This window comes from Canis aureus, chromosome 24 (assembly GCF_053574225.1).
Source record: "Canis aureus isolate CA01 chromosome 24, VMU_Caureus_v.1.0, whole genome shotgun sequence".
NCBI lineage: Eukaryota > Metazoa > Chordata > Mammalia > Carnivora > Canidae > Canis > Canis aureus.
In genome coordinates this window covers 6,997,338-7,010,176 of record NC_135634.1, presented here as the reverse complement: position 1 = coordinate 7,010,176, position 12,839 = coordinate 6,997,338, and the positions used below count along the sequence as shown (strand labels likewise).

Here is a 12,839-nt window from a genome sequence, read left to right as displayed (position 1 = left end):
CTGCTATAAATATTTTCTTTGTTTCTTTCTATCTGATGACATTTTTCTGGTTGCTTTAAATATTTTCTCTTTATCATTGTTTTCAACAATTTGATAATAATATGCCTTGATGTGGTTTTCTTGAGTTTCTTTTGTTCGGTGTTTATAAAACTCGTTATGTTGGGGTTGATATTGTCAGCAATATCAAATATTGTCAGCAAATTATATACATTTTATCTGTTATCTGCTATTTGTTTTATCTGTTATATGTTATCTGTTATTTTTTTCAAGGGTTTTACTGTCTCAACTTCTCTGTCTCTCCCTCTCATCTAAGTACACACTTGTTAGACTGACTGAGAGTGTCTCGCAGTTCATGGAGTCTGTTCATTTTTCTACTCTGCTGCTTTATTTTGGTTATTACTGTGTCCTTAAGTTCACTGATCATTTCTTTACAGTATCTAATAGGCAATTATTTTTAGTGTATTTTTCATTTATTGTAGTTTTAATTTCTAGACATTCCATTTGGGTCTTCTGAAAATCTTGTTTTTCTTAACATATTTATGTTTTCCTTATATCTTCGAGCATATTTATAATATTTATAAAAGGTATTAAAACCCTATCTGCTAATTACAACACTATCCTGTTTCTTTGTATTGCCTTTTTCCTCCCAATTATAGTTTACATTCTCCTGCATTCTTTCCTTCATGATAATTTCTTTATGTTAGACATTGTGAAATTTGTGGGTTTTTTTTGTGGTGAGTTTTGTTGTATTCCTTTAAACTGTGTTGTTTCTGGCATACAGCAGTTACCTGCAAATCATTTTATTTTTTCAAGAATTTCTTGTATGTTTGCTACAATGGTCCAGATTAGTCTTTATTCTAGGTATAAGTTAGCCCAAGTATTAAGATGGGAGCTTTCTGAGAACTCCACCCCATGTAGTAGAAGGTCTTTCCAGTCTGGCTGTAGGGGGAAAAAACCTGTGTGAACTTGGGGAATTAGTCAACCTACCCCTTTTGGGGGCTTCTTTCTCCAGCCTTATGGAATTTCATCCCATGTGTCCTCAGACAAACTTTAACTCAAAGATTCAAAAATATCCCTTAAAGATCTTTATAGCTTTTCCTGTGTACTAGCATCCCTTTCTCCAATAGTTCCTGAATTCTAAACTGTCCTAACTCAGAAAGACCACTGGGCTCTGCTTGAGTTCCTTTTCCTACATTGCATCATGGAAACTTGACTGTAAGTGACAATAATTAGCATTCCATCCTTCCATTTATTTACTTAATAAATATTCATTGAATGCTCACTCTGTGCCAGGCACTGCTTGATGCACTAAATATTTCCAGTGAACAAAGCAGAAAATTTCCCAGTATTTGTAGCTTTTACATTTTAATGTTTTATAAGAAAAAGGAATTTATTGGAAAGACATCTCTAAGAAGTACAGAAAAAAAAAAAGAGAGATATATAGGAAATGCAGAGTCAGGAAAATAAACAAGAGCCAAAGTCATGCACAAAAACAATATGTACTGCATATGCTACTACTGCTGAGATGAATAAGCCCTCTAACCACTTTCAAATTCCTCCATCATTTGCTCAAGATTTGAAATTTTAGAAGATATTATCACATTGGCAAAATTTAAATCAGTGCTTACTCCCCAGGTCCTCGAAGTCAGGGAAAGAGAAGAGTAGGACCCCCTAATTTCCACAATAGAAATGAGGCATGATCTCCACCAAGAAGGCACATAATCAAGAATTTCTTAGAAGAGAGATTTAAGATAATTAGGAAGGTGGATAGGGGTGGGATACTGGACAGTCAGAACCTGACAAAAATTCACTAAAGTTGCATAGAAAAGTGAAGACCCAGAGAGATGGCAATACTAAGAAACTAAAAGTAGAAGCTGAATTCAAGAGTTAGAAGTCAGTTATTTATTGGCAGAGAAAAAATAAGCAGCAGAGAGAGAAGAGCTGAGTTCTGAGCAACTAAAATGGCCATTAGGTCACCTGCACCATTGCAGGCTCTCTAGAGGTAGCTGTGTTCTGGGAAGCGATGACTCATGTTCCAATTGCCCACGAGGACTGGGTTTATGCCAGATATGATATTTTTCTCTCCCTTTTTATTGCCATATCCATTTAAAATGAACTCATCAGTAGACAAAGACACCAGAATGTGTTCTTTTTTTAGCCTCTGAAGGAACAGACCAAACCCTGCTCTGGTAAGTTAATGAGGAAGTTAGGCAAAGATGAGCGCAAATGCTGGAAGTTTTCCAAACTATGTGGAGTCCTTGGTCCCAGTGGTCAAAGGAATTTCATCCCTAATCTCACGTGGAATGTCCATATCTTCCCTTCCTACACTAGGATCGCTACCCCGGGACCTCGTTTTAAGAGATGTGATGGAAGATAGTAATGGCTTGAGGATTGTTTCCACCAGTGATTCCCCAGCAGGCATGATTCGTCCAAAATAAGTCACTGGGCATGAAAGTGTCTACCCTAATATTTAGAGAAATTAAACGCCCCACTTTGATTTTTCAAAATGCAGACAACTATTGCTGTCTCAGAGGGCTAGATGCACTGGAAGTTTTCTCCAAAAACAAACTTCCCCTTAAGCACCATCGGCTGTGAATCAGGAGTTGTAAAGTAGAGAGAACAATTAAAATCAATGACAGCATTTAGTTTCCTGCCAAGAGTAGCTTGCCCAGTTAACAAACTGCACTGAGCTGTCTTCAGTGCACCAAGAACACCCTGGGCTAGCTGGTGCTCAGCTGGGGACATGCTAATTGCTTTTATTAATGAGGAGAGCTCTCTTTTCTCCACTGATGTCTCTTGAACTTCCATCTCATGCTTGGTTGGTGAAGCATCACTACTACAAGTGTGAACCACAGTTACAATATTTTTCTCCTAATTGAGATCAGCAGAGCATAATTTGAATGAGAAAGTAGGGGGAAAAGTTATATTTGAATTCCTAATGATTCTTTTCAATCATGAGCATTTTAGAGTATAAAATGAAGTGATTATCAAATGAATTTTAAAAACTACACGTCCCTTCAAGTTCTACACATTAGTACGAGGGGGTTAGATGCTAGCTTCAAAGTAAGGAGCACTGGATTTGGAGCCCAGAGACTAAGGTGCCTGTATCAGTTTCTCAGAGACATTTACAGTTCACTTGATATTACTGAACATTAACCTCTTACTTTCTTTGTGAAAAGGGGATAATCCAGGATCAGGCTCTCTTATAGCCCTCACAATAAAAAACCAAACCAAACCAAACCACAACAACAAAAATAAGCCCTAAAACTAGAATCTGAAATAGTGGGTGCTTACATACATTTACTATGCTTATCCTGCCAGAAGAGGTTCAATTACCAATAATTGAGTACATATTCTCCTACCATATGCCCACATCATGCTGGCCAAAAGTAGTTAGTTCATGTCCTTTTTCTTACCTTTGTCAACTGCTCATTATACAGAAAGAACAGCAGCTTGGTTAATAGAGCCACGGACAATTAGAGGAAGATGCTCACTTCTCCTGTTTCCAAGGACCAATACAATCCCAGATTGAACAGATTTTTTTGTCTTGAGGGGGGATTATTGTTCTCTTGATAACATTTTCCCTTCAAAAAAAAATTGCTTCTCCCACCACTTGGATAATAATAGGAGAGAGGAAAGCATTGTGTCTGGGAAAACTTTGCAGCTACAGGAGGGAGTGAACAAGGAGGAAGTAGAATAATAGAATGAAGAGGAAAAATAGGTAAAGAAGGATTGAAGAGAGAGAAGGCCGGGGGGGATGGAGAATAGGTGAGGAGCAACAAAGAAAATGACATTTCAGGAGAGAAACGCCAATTTAGCTAGAGAGATCAATGGACATTTGAGATCAACTTTAAAAACCACATTACAAAGATAATTTTTGGAATAAAGGTCAACCAATACACAGAGCTGTGCTAAATTTGTGTGTTGAGAGATGGTCTAGCTGAAACTCCTATTTATACAGCTTTAACATGTAGACCTAGTGATTTAATGCCCCTGTAATTATGTATATAATTGACACTCTTAGAATATTTTATTTATTCTCCCAGGGTCATGTTTATTACAGACTGTCTCATTTTAGAGTAATTTATGTCCTTGTCTGTCTCCTTTACCACTGGGTACAGTCTCCCAGGCCAGAGCCAGGTCTTATTCATTTCTGTATTATTCTTAGCACCTAGCACAGTATCTATCATGCAATAAAGGTTTAGTAAAAATCGAAATTGAAATGAATTATTTTAAGACTCTATTATGTCGTGTGTGTGTGCGCGTGTGTGTGCATGTACACTAAATTGTTCTGGAAAATTGCATTTTAGTTTTAACTTCCCAAGTTAAAAATATAATAATAGTGCACTAAAATACCAGGAGGAAAATTCTGATAATCTGTTCACTAAACAATGGCTGGGGAATAACTATCTATTCTTGATGGGGTCAATCTGTCCTCAGACTTAGGAAGTAAACAGAGGAAGTGCAAATTATGGAATTGATATAGAGGAATTGATATCCTCCTGGCAGATAGAGCAGATCTGAGAGAAGCATTGTGTATAGAAAATAAATACCATACAAGCCACAATTGTTGCTCCTTACCAATGATAAAACCTACTGGAGAAGAAGAAAAAGACAACTGAAATTATTCAGCAACTATATGGTGGAAATAAGTCATACATATCTTTACATAATGGGAATATTTTGGCAATAAGTGATAGAAGGCATTACAATTGTTCTCCACAACAAGACTAGTTCAGCACCATCCTCAATTTTTGTTTAGTTGTTTAGACCAGAAGGCTTCTAGTCTAAGTCTTCTTGATTAGTTACCACCACCCTGTTAGTGCTTGAAAATGTCCTCTAGCTCCAGAACCAGGGGACATGGTAGAGGCGGATAGGGCTATCAGCCAGTGGACATGGATCTGCCGAAAGCCCTTATGAATATACTGAAGTAGCATTTGAAAATAACTCATGGTCTCTCTTAATTGAGAGTAATGTACAAGTTCCTGACACAAACGATAAAACTGCTTCTCTCCTCTTTATCCATATGTGACAATTCTTCACTCAGACTGTGAATGTGTGTAAAGACCAGCGGGTGACACAATTGTGACTTTAGATGAATAGGTTGAAAGCTGAAAGACCAAGCTGGTCTAATGCACTTGGCATTTTGACTCCTGCTGTCTTTGCTTGCTCCAGCTCTTCAGGCTGAAGGCAGCTGTCATTTTCTCTTCACTATAGAGAGTTTCAATTCTCATTATTTTTATGGTGATTTTTGTGTTTTAGACTTAAAAATATCAGAAATGATTTTCATTGGAGGGACAACAGTTGAGATAAGGGGAAAAAAAGGATTCCTTTACTGTATGAACAGAGAAAGCTTTTTACATGAGGCATTGAATCAGAGGCTTTTAAAGTTTTCTTTACTTTTCTAAATTCAAATGAGGGTAGTAAAGCATCTGAGGATAAAAGGAGAGAGTGTCATAACGTTAATGAGGAATTATCTGTTCAGTGATTACTTTAGTAAATTGACTGTTCATATTTGAAGTTGTTCATGGTTGTGCTTATACTACTAGACAAAAAGACTGTCATGTCTAGGGTTTCATATTGAAAACTTGGAGGATGGGACACCTGGGTGGCTCAGAGGTTGAGTGCCTGCCTTCAGCTCAGGCCATGATCCTGTGATCCTGGGATGGAGTCCCACATCAGGCTCGCTGCATGGAGCCTGCCTCTCCCTCTGCCTCTGTCTCTGCCTGCCTCTCTCTCTGTGTCTCTTATGAATAAATAAATAAAATCTTAAAAAAAAAGAAACCTTGGGTGGCATAGTCCAGTTGTGTGAAGACTGTAAGGAAGATGGAAGGAAGGGAGAAGGAGAAAATAGAAGGGAGAGAGAGGAAAATAGCTGATTTTGAAATAAATAAGACTTTGGAATTCACATGCTTTCTTTCTCAGTTTATTTAAATCTAGGAATGTAAATTTTGGGGAAAAAAACAATTAAATTCATACTGTCAACTACTTACATACAGACACCTTTGACATCTGGTTTTATCTTCTCTGTCCCAAATTTTGTCATCATAACAGGAAACATGAGACTATAGAGACTATAGAGATAAAAGCTAAGAATGGGCTTTAGAACCAGCTTCATAGGTTTGAATATAATCATCCTCTTACCTCTTGGGTAAGTAAGGGAAAATTGCTAGTCTGTGCCTATTACTTCATTAATGCCTCAATTTCCTTATCTATAAATCTGGAATGTAACATCAGTACCCCATTAGACTGTTGCAAAGATTAAGTGCATTGATACATCTAAAGCATTTAGAACAGCCACTGGCATATAGCAGGTACTCAATAAATTAGACCTCCCCATTTCAGGGTTCGCTGATGTCTCCTTTGACCTCCTATCCACCACTCCTTTCAATTTGAGCAACTTACTTCCTGAACCCTTGGTCTTCTATTGGATACAGAATGACTCTGTTCCTAAACATTTAACATCTAATATTACTGAATCCAACCATATCTATTATCCTCCCTTGTGTTTCAAGTTATCAACTCCCTCTGTGTTATACCTTCTTTCCAGGGCAGAATCAACAATATGGTGGATCACTTGGACCACCTGCACATAAGCATTCCCCATTTCCTACATGTTTTTGAGAAGTTCACAATATGTTGAAAATAATTACTAACATGTGAAATTGCTAGAGAACACTGGGGTCCTGGAATTCCTTCATATCCTCCTTGGTTATACCTTTCTTAGCTCAGACCAACAATCTAACTTCTCTAAGCATAGCTATTGAGAAAATAATCACCACAGTGTTGATTTGTTATGGTCCTTCAAAGGTCTTGCTAATTTGTACAGTTCTTAATCCATCTTTGACCTGTCTCTGCATGTATTGGGTGATATCCTTCACTCCTGAGGTTTTTCTTACTATCTAAACACTTTGCTTCTCAAATGTGTAACTCTCGTCAGATCTATACCATCAACCTCCAGTGAGATTCCAGCTTTTCTATTGAGTTTCTCTGTCTGATTATGTTAAACTGAACACACTGTTTCACCCAACAAAAGAAAGGGCATGGTTGAGGTCAGAACTAATAATCTATGAATGGAAGTTGTATAAGATGGAGAATGAGGGATCCCTGGGTGGCCCAGCAGTTTAGTGCCTGCCTTTGGCCCCGGGTGTGATCCTAGAGTCCTGCATTGGGCTCCTGGCATGGAGCCTGCTTCTCCCTCTGCCTGTGTCTCTGCCTCCCTCTCTCTCTGTATCTCTCATGAATAAATAAATAAAATCTTAAAAAAAAAAAAAGATGGAGAATGAGTAGAGAGCTAGGGCTTATCACTTCAATTCATCTGGGATGGCCTCAAAATTTTGACACTTGTCTTTTTGAGAGTTGGGGGTCTACGGCCCCTATTCTTGAATATGCACAGATTTTATGACTGCTTTGACCAATTAAATTTGGCAAATGTTAACACTGTGCCACATTCTGAGCCTAAACCTTAACTCATTGTCAACTTCTACTTCCTGAGTCTTAATCCTGTCTCTGTGAGTGTTGGCTCCACATAAGAACTCTACCACTCTATGACTGCCATGCTGGAGAGGCCACGTACATGTGATCCACTTGCCAGTTTTAGCTGAACCCAATCTCCTAACTATCCCCCTTGGGGTGCCAGACCTGTGAATGAAACCATCTTGGGCCCTTCTGAGGAGCCAGCCCATCCACCAATAGATCTGAGGGACCTCAGCCAGTGCTGTGTGGAGCAGAAGAATCAAGCACTGACCCACTAAACTGTGAAATGTAACAAATGACTTCAAGGCACTAAGTTTTGGAATTTGTTATATAACAATAAATAACTGACAACGTCATCCTCAGAGCTATTTAAAGGGCCTCTTGGGCTTGGACATAGTTTTCACCCATGAAACATTTTCCAGTTATCATAGCTCTTTCAAAAATAATCATAAGGGTGCCTGGGTAGCTCATTTGGTTAAGCAGTTGCCTCTTGATTTCAGCTCAGGTCATGATCTCAGAGTCCTGAGATTGAGTTCCGTGTTGGGCTCTGTGCTCAGTGGGGAGTCTGCTTGGGATTCTCTTTCTCCTCTCCCTATACACCTCCCCCCTCTCTGTTCTCTCTCTCTCTCTCAAATACATAAATAAATCCTAAAAAAAATCATAAACTCCATCATTGTTTTAAAAACAACACAACACATAATTATATAAAATAAAAATTGAAGACTCTACCTTTATTTCTTACCTCCATTCCATTTCCCATCACAAAGTTAAGCACTGTAAAAAAAAAAAAAAAAAAAAAAAAAGTTAACCACTGTTCCTAATAATGGATGTTAAGATTATTTCTAGATTTTTGTTAAATAAGATAGTGTTGGAATAGCTCTGGGCTTGTGTGAGTAGTCTCTGTAACTTTTAGATTCATAGAAGTTAAATTGTGAGGTCAATAGTATATGTAATTAAACCTGTGGCTCATAATATCAAATTGCCCTCTAAAAAAAAAATAAATAAAAGCCTTTACTCATTTATATTGTCACCAATAGTTACAGCTGTATCCATTTCTACAAACATCAGCCACTAATGGATATTGTCAATCATTTAAATTTTGTCACTATGAAAGTGGTAGAAGTGGTAACTCATTGTTTTGATATTTTTCTGTTTATTTGTAAAGTTTGTAGCATTTTTTGTATGATTATTACTACTTGGATTTCTTCAATGTTTTTACTATTTACAATCATTTAAAAAATTGTTCTATTAGGTTGTCTTTTTGCATTTATTGTTAATACTCTGAATATTAATTTGTAGTTTATGTGCTGCAAATATTTTTTTCTAGATTATGGCTTGCCTTTTATTTATTACTTTATTTATTCAAGAAATATTCATTTGAACACTTAGTACCAGACATTTTTCTAGATATTAGGAATACAGCTATGAGTAAGACAAAGTTCTAATCTCTTGGAATTAGTACTTTTGTGTAGAAGATATACAAGGAATGAATAGCACATAGGTATAATGCTATATAAATGTTATAAAGAAAAATGTATTAGGGTAAGGGATGTAGAATGATATAGTGTGCTATTTTAGATAGAGAAGTCAGGAAGGTCATACAAGGACTGACATAAGCTAATATCTGGATTAAAAACATTCCAGGGCAGCCCTGGTGGCGCAGCGGTTTAGCGCCGCCTGCAGCCCGGGGTGTGATCCTGGAGACCCTGGATCAAGTCCCACATCAGGCTCTCTGTATGATGCCTGCTTCTCCCTCTGCCTGTGTCTCTGCCTCTCTCGCGCTCTCTCTGAATAAATAAATCTTTAAAAAAAAAAAAAAATTCCAGTCGGGCAGCCCTGGTGGCTCAGAGGTTTAGCGCCACCTTCAGCCCAGGGCCTGATCCTGGAGACACGGGATCCAGTCCCACATCTGGCTCCCTGCATGGAGCCTGCTTCTCCCTCTGCCTGTGTCTCTGCCTCTCCCTCTCTCTTCTCTCAAGAAAAAATAAATAAATCTTAAAAAAAAAAATCCACTCTGAGGAAATAGAATGTACAAAGGCCAGGGCATGTGCATCAGGCAGGAGCATGATTGGAGTGCTCCAGAGACTATAAGAAGACCAATGTGGCTAGAGGATGTAAAGAAGAAGGAAGATAAGACACCAGCCTATAGAGACAGCCAGGGTTTAGAAAATTTAGGCCTTGTAAACTATGGACTATAGATTTCATTTTATTGGGGAGAATGGAAACAATTCAGGGTTTGTTTTATAAGGCAGAGATGTAATCTGTGGTGAACAGACTCTGGTGTGTGTGTGTGTGTGTGTGTGTGTGTGTGTGTGTGTGTGTGTGTATGAAAGAGGGTGTTGAGAAAAGTGATAGAAAGATCATGTGGTTGTTCATCATAACACGTAGTAGTTAATTTTCATCGTCCAGGCAAGAGGTGACTAAACCAGGGTTTTGGCACCAAGGGTAAAGAGAAGTCACCAGATTAAGGATATATTTTGAATGTAAAGCTGAAAAGAGAAGCTGATGGTTCAGATGTGGGATATGAAGACAAAAGGGAAAAGACAACTCCAAGGTACTTAGCCTAACCACTAGGTGAATGATGGAGCCCTTTGCTGAGATGGAGAAGTCTAGAGGGGAAAGCAAGGAATCACTTTTTACATGGTAGGTTTGAGAAGACTATTCAATATCTCACTGCTATATATAGCAGTGGGGTGGAATCTGGAGTTTACGGGGGAGGTGGTTGGAGGTGGCATGAGCCTATGAGTCATCAGGGTGTGATGGTATTTAAAGCCATGGAACTCTGTGGAAGTCAGTGTGGGCAGGGAAGTGAGGCTGTCCAAGACCAAGCCATAAGCCTCCAATATCCATGGGGAAGAGATTGGAGGAGGACCTATCCTGGGAGCCTGAGAAGTGACCAGTGAGGTGTGAGAAAATCCAGGAGCTGCAGAGTCCCAGAAGACAGGGGAAGCACCTAGAACAGTGCCTAGTGCATAGTACATGCTACATAACAATTAGCTGCTATATTATTTCTCTTTTTGAAACCCCATGATTGATCCCCAAGTGGTCTTCTGAGCTCAATTTCAAATAGGGCTGCATTCCATGACAGCTTTTTTCAATAGATTATGATAGGACATGTTAGACTCCATGATCAGATCATAAGAGATAGAGAAATAGAATAAGTTAGGATTTAGGAGAAATACCGTATTTGGCAAAGTAAAGGTCTTTGCTGACTTTGAGAAAAGAGATTTTAGTGGAGAGACAAAATTCTAAATGGATTGGACTCTGAAGAGAATAAGAGAAGGAGAAAAGTGTGCCAACTCCACTGTTGAGGAATTTTGCTCTAGAGAGGAACAGAGAAAGGGGCATTGTTAGAGGAAGATACAGGATCAAGGGAAGGTTGTTTTATTTTTATAAAACGGGAGATACTTTCCTAGGATGATTTCATGCTTTGGCAATGAGCCAATAGAGAATCTAAATTAGGAAGTAGGAGAGAGAGGACAATTCTAGAAATACAGTCCTTGGGTGGGTATGAAGCTACATTACACGGTGCCCAAATCTTACATAAGACTCTGGCCTTAGGTAAGAGCACAGATCCTTCGTTCATTTTTAGCAAGGTGCAACAAAGCAAACTCGTTTGCAGAATGGGTAGGCTAGTAGATACTTCAATGGGAGGACAAGGCAGTTTGATTCTGATGGATTTCTTTTTCTCAGAGAGATAGGAAGGTCATTAGTTAAAAATGAGAAAGAAGGAATAGATATTGGAGATTTCTAAATATAAAAAAATAAGTGAACTACTTGGCTTGGGCAATATGGCTTCAGTATGACACTTTCCAGGGCAGCCCAAAAGGGTCACTGGAGGTATGTGGTCATGTTAACATCAGTCTGGTGTTTTTTATTCAGCCATTGTTATGTGTTTTTCTTCACCTATAGTGTTTACGTTGCTTTTGTTATCTTTGATCATCTTTAAGGTGTTTTATTTTCTCTTTGTGTAAGCACCTCAAATTTTCTAATTTTTTCTCTATAAATTCTGAGATTTGTATTTTTTAAAAAGTTTTTTTTTAACTTATTTCAGAGAGAGAGACAGAGAGAGAAGGAGAGAGAGTGATCATCAGCAGAGGGAAAGACAGAGGGAGGGAGAGAAACAGATTCCCTACTGAGCAAAAAGCCCAGTTTGGGACTCAATCCCCGGACTCTGGGATCATGACCTGAGCTGAAGGCAGACTCTGAGCCACCCAGGCACCCCAAATTCTGAGATTTCTATATTCTTTTTAAAAATATATTCCTGAGAAGCCTCTATGTCTACCCTAAAATTTTAATTCTTCACTATTTCTTCTAATATTTTCATGATAACTAATAGCATTTTCTTCTAGGTAGGTGTTTTGCATGCACATAACTGTCAAACTTCATTTTTCTCAAAATGGATAAGATGTCCCAACATCATTTTGCAAACATCTACCTTTTTTCTCCTAAATGCCGTATTTGTTCATATGCATGCATCTATTTTTGGACTTTCATTGTTGTTTTATTTATCACTTGTCCACTCCTGCCTTTTTACCACATTGCTTTAATCACTATAGTATTTTTAAATATCTGATTGTAAAAGTTACCATTTCTTTCAAAAATTTCATGGCATACCTTGGGAATTTTTTCTTCCAGATAAAAATTATCTTCCAGGTGAATCTAATTTGATACAATAATCATCTTGTAAAACATTATTTAAAATCCTGAAGGGGTTTTGATTGGAATTAAATTGAATTTAAAGATTAATTTGGAGAGAATTAACATTTACAGTCTGAGGACTTTTCACAGGGAAACCCATGATTCTCGACATTTATTTATTTATTTATTTGTTTGTTTGTTTATTTTTATGTTCTTCAGGATGGTTTAATGAAGAAACTCTGTGGTATCTTAAAGGCATTTTCTGGCTCTGATACCATAAAAGAAAACTCATCTATTGTCTTCTACATGGCACCTTGAGCAAATTAGTCTCTTTATGCCATGCTTTCCTTATCTGTTAAGAAAGAATTGTTCTGGGAATAAAGGAGTTAGTACCTATGAAGGACTTAAAATATGCCTGGTGCTGCCATATTGAAGTCCTATAATCCCAAGTAGTCCTTTGTGCCCTGGCTACATCACACCATTGCCTTTCCACAAAGAAGTGTATGTGAGCTTTTGCACACATTGTTCCATGGTGTCTGAAGAATATAGTTTCCAGCTTCTGTAACACATAGGAGAGAGCTTAGTAGGTCAGGATACTGCTTTCAGAGAAATGAGAAAGATTTCTCACAGAAACACACACAAAAAAATGTTAAAAAAAATAATTTGAAACCGCTTTACAGTTGGCTGTTTGTGTTTGGTACCATTGTTTTTAGATAATCTTT

The 12,839-nt window shown here is 37.9% G+C and overlaps 1 long non-coding RNA gene across 1 annotated transcript in view; it reads right to left on the bottom strand.

Moving 5' to 3' along the window:
- The window catches only part of LOC144295701 (uncharacterized), an 86,574-nt gene that overhangs the window by 61,521 nt on the left and 12,214 nt on the right, over positions 1-12,839 (bottom strand). Inside the window, exon 2 of the long non-coding RNA XR_013362786.1 lies at positions 8,219-8,250. This is a non-coding gene — a long non-coding RNA (uncharacterized LOC144295701). The remainder of the gene's footprint in view (positions 1-8,218; positions 8,251-12,839) is intronic.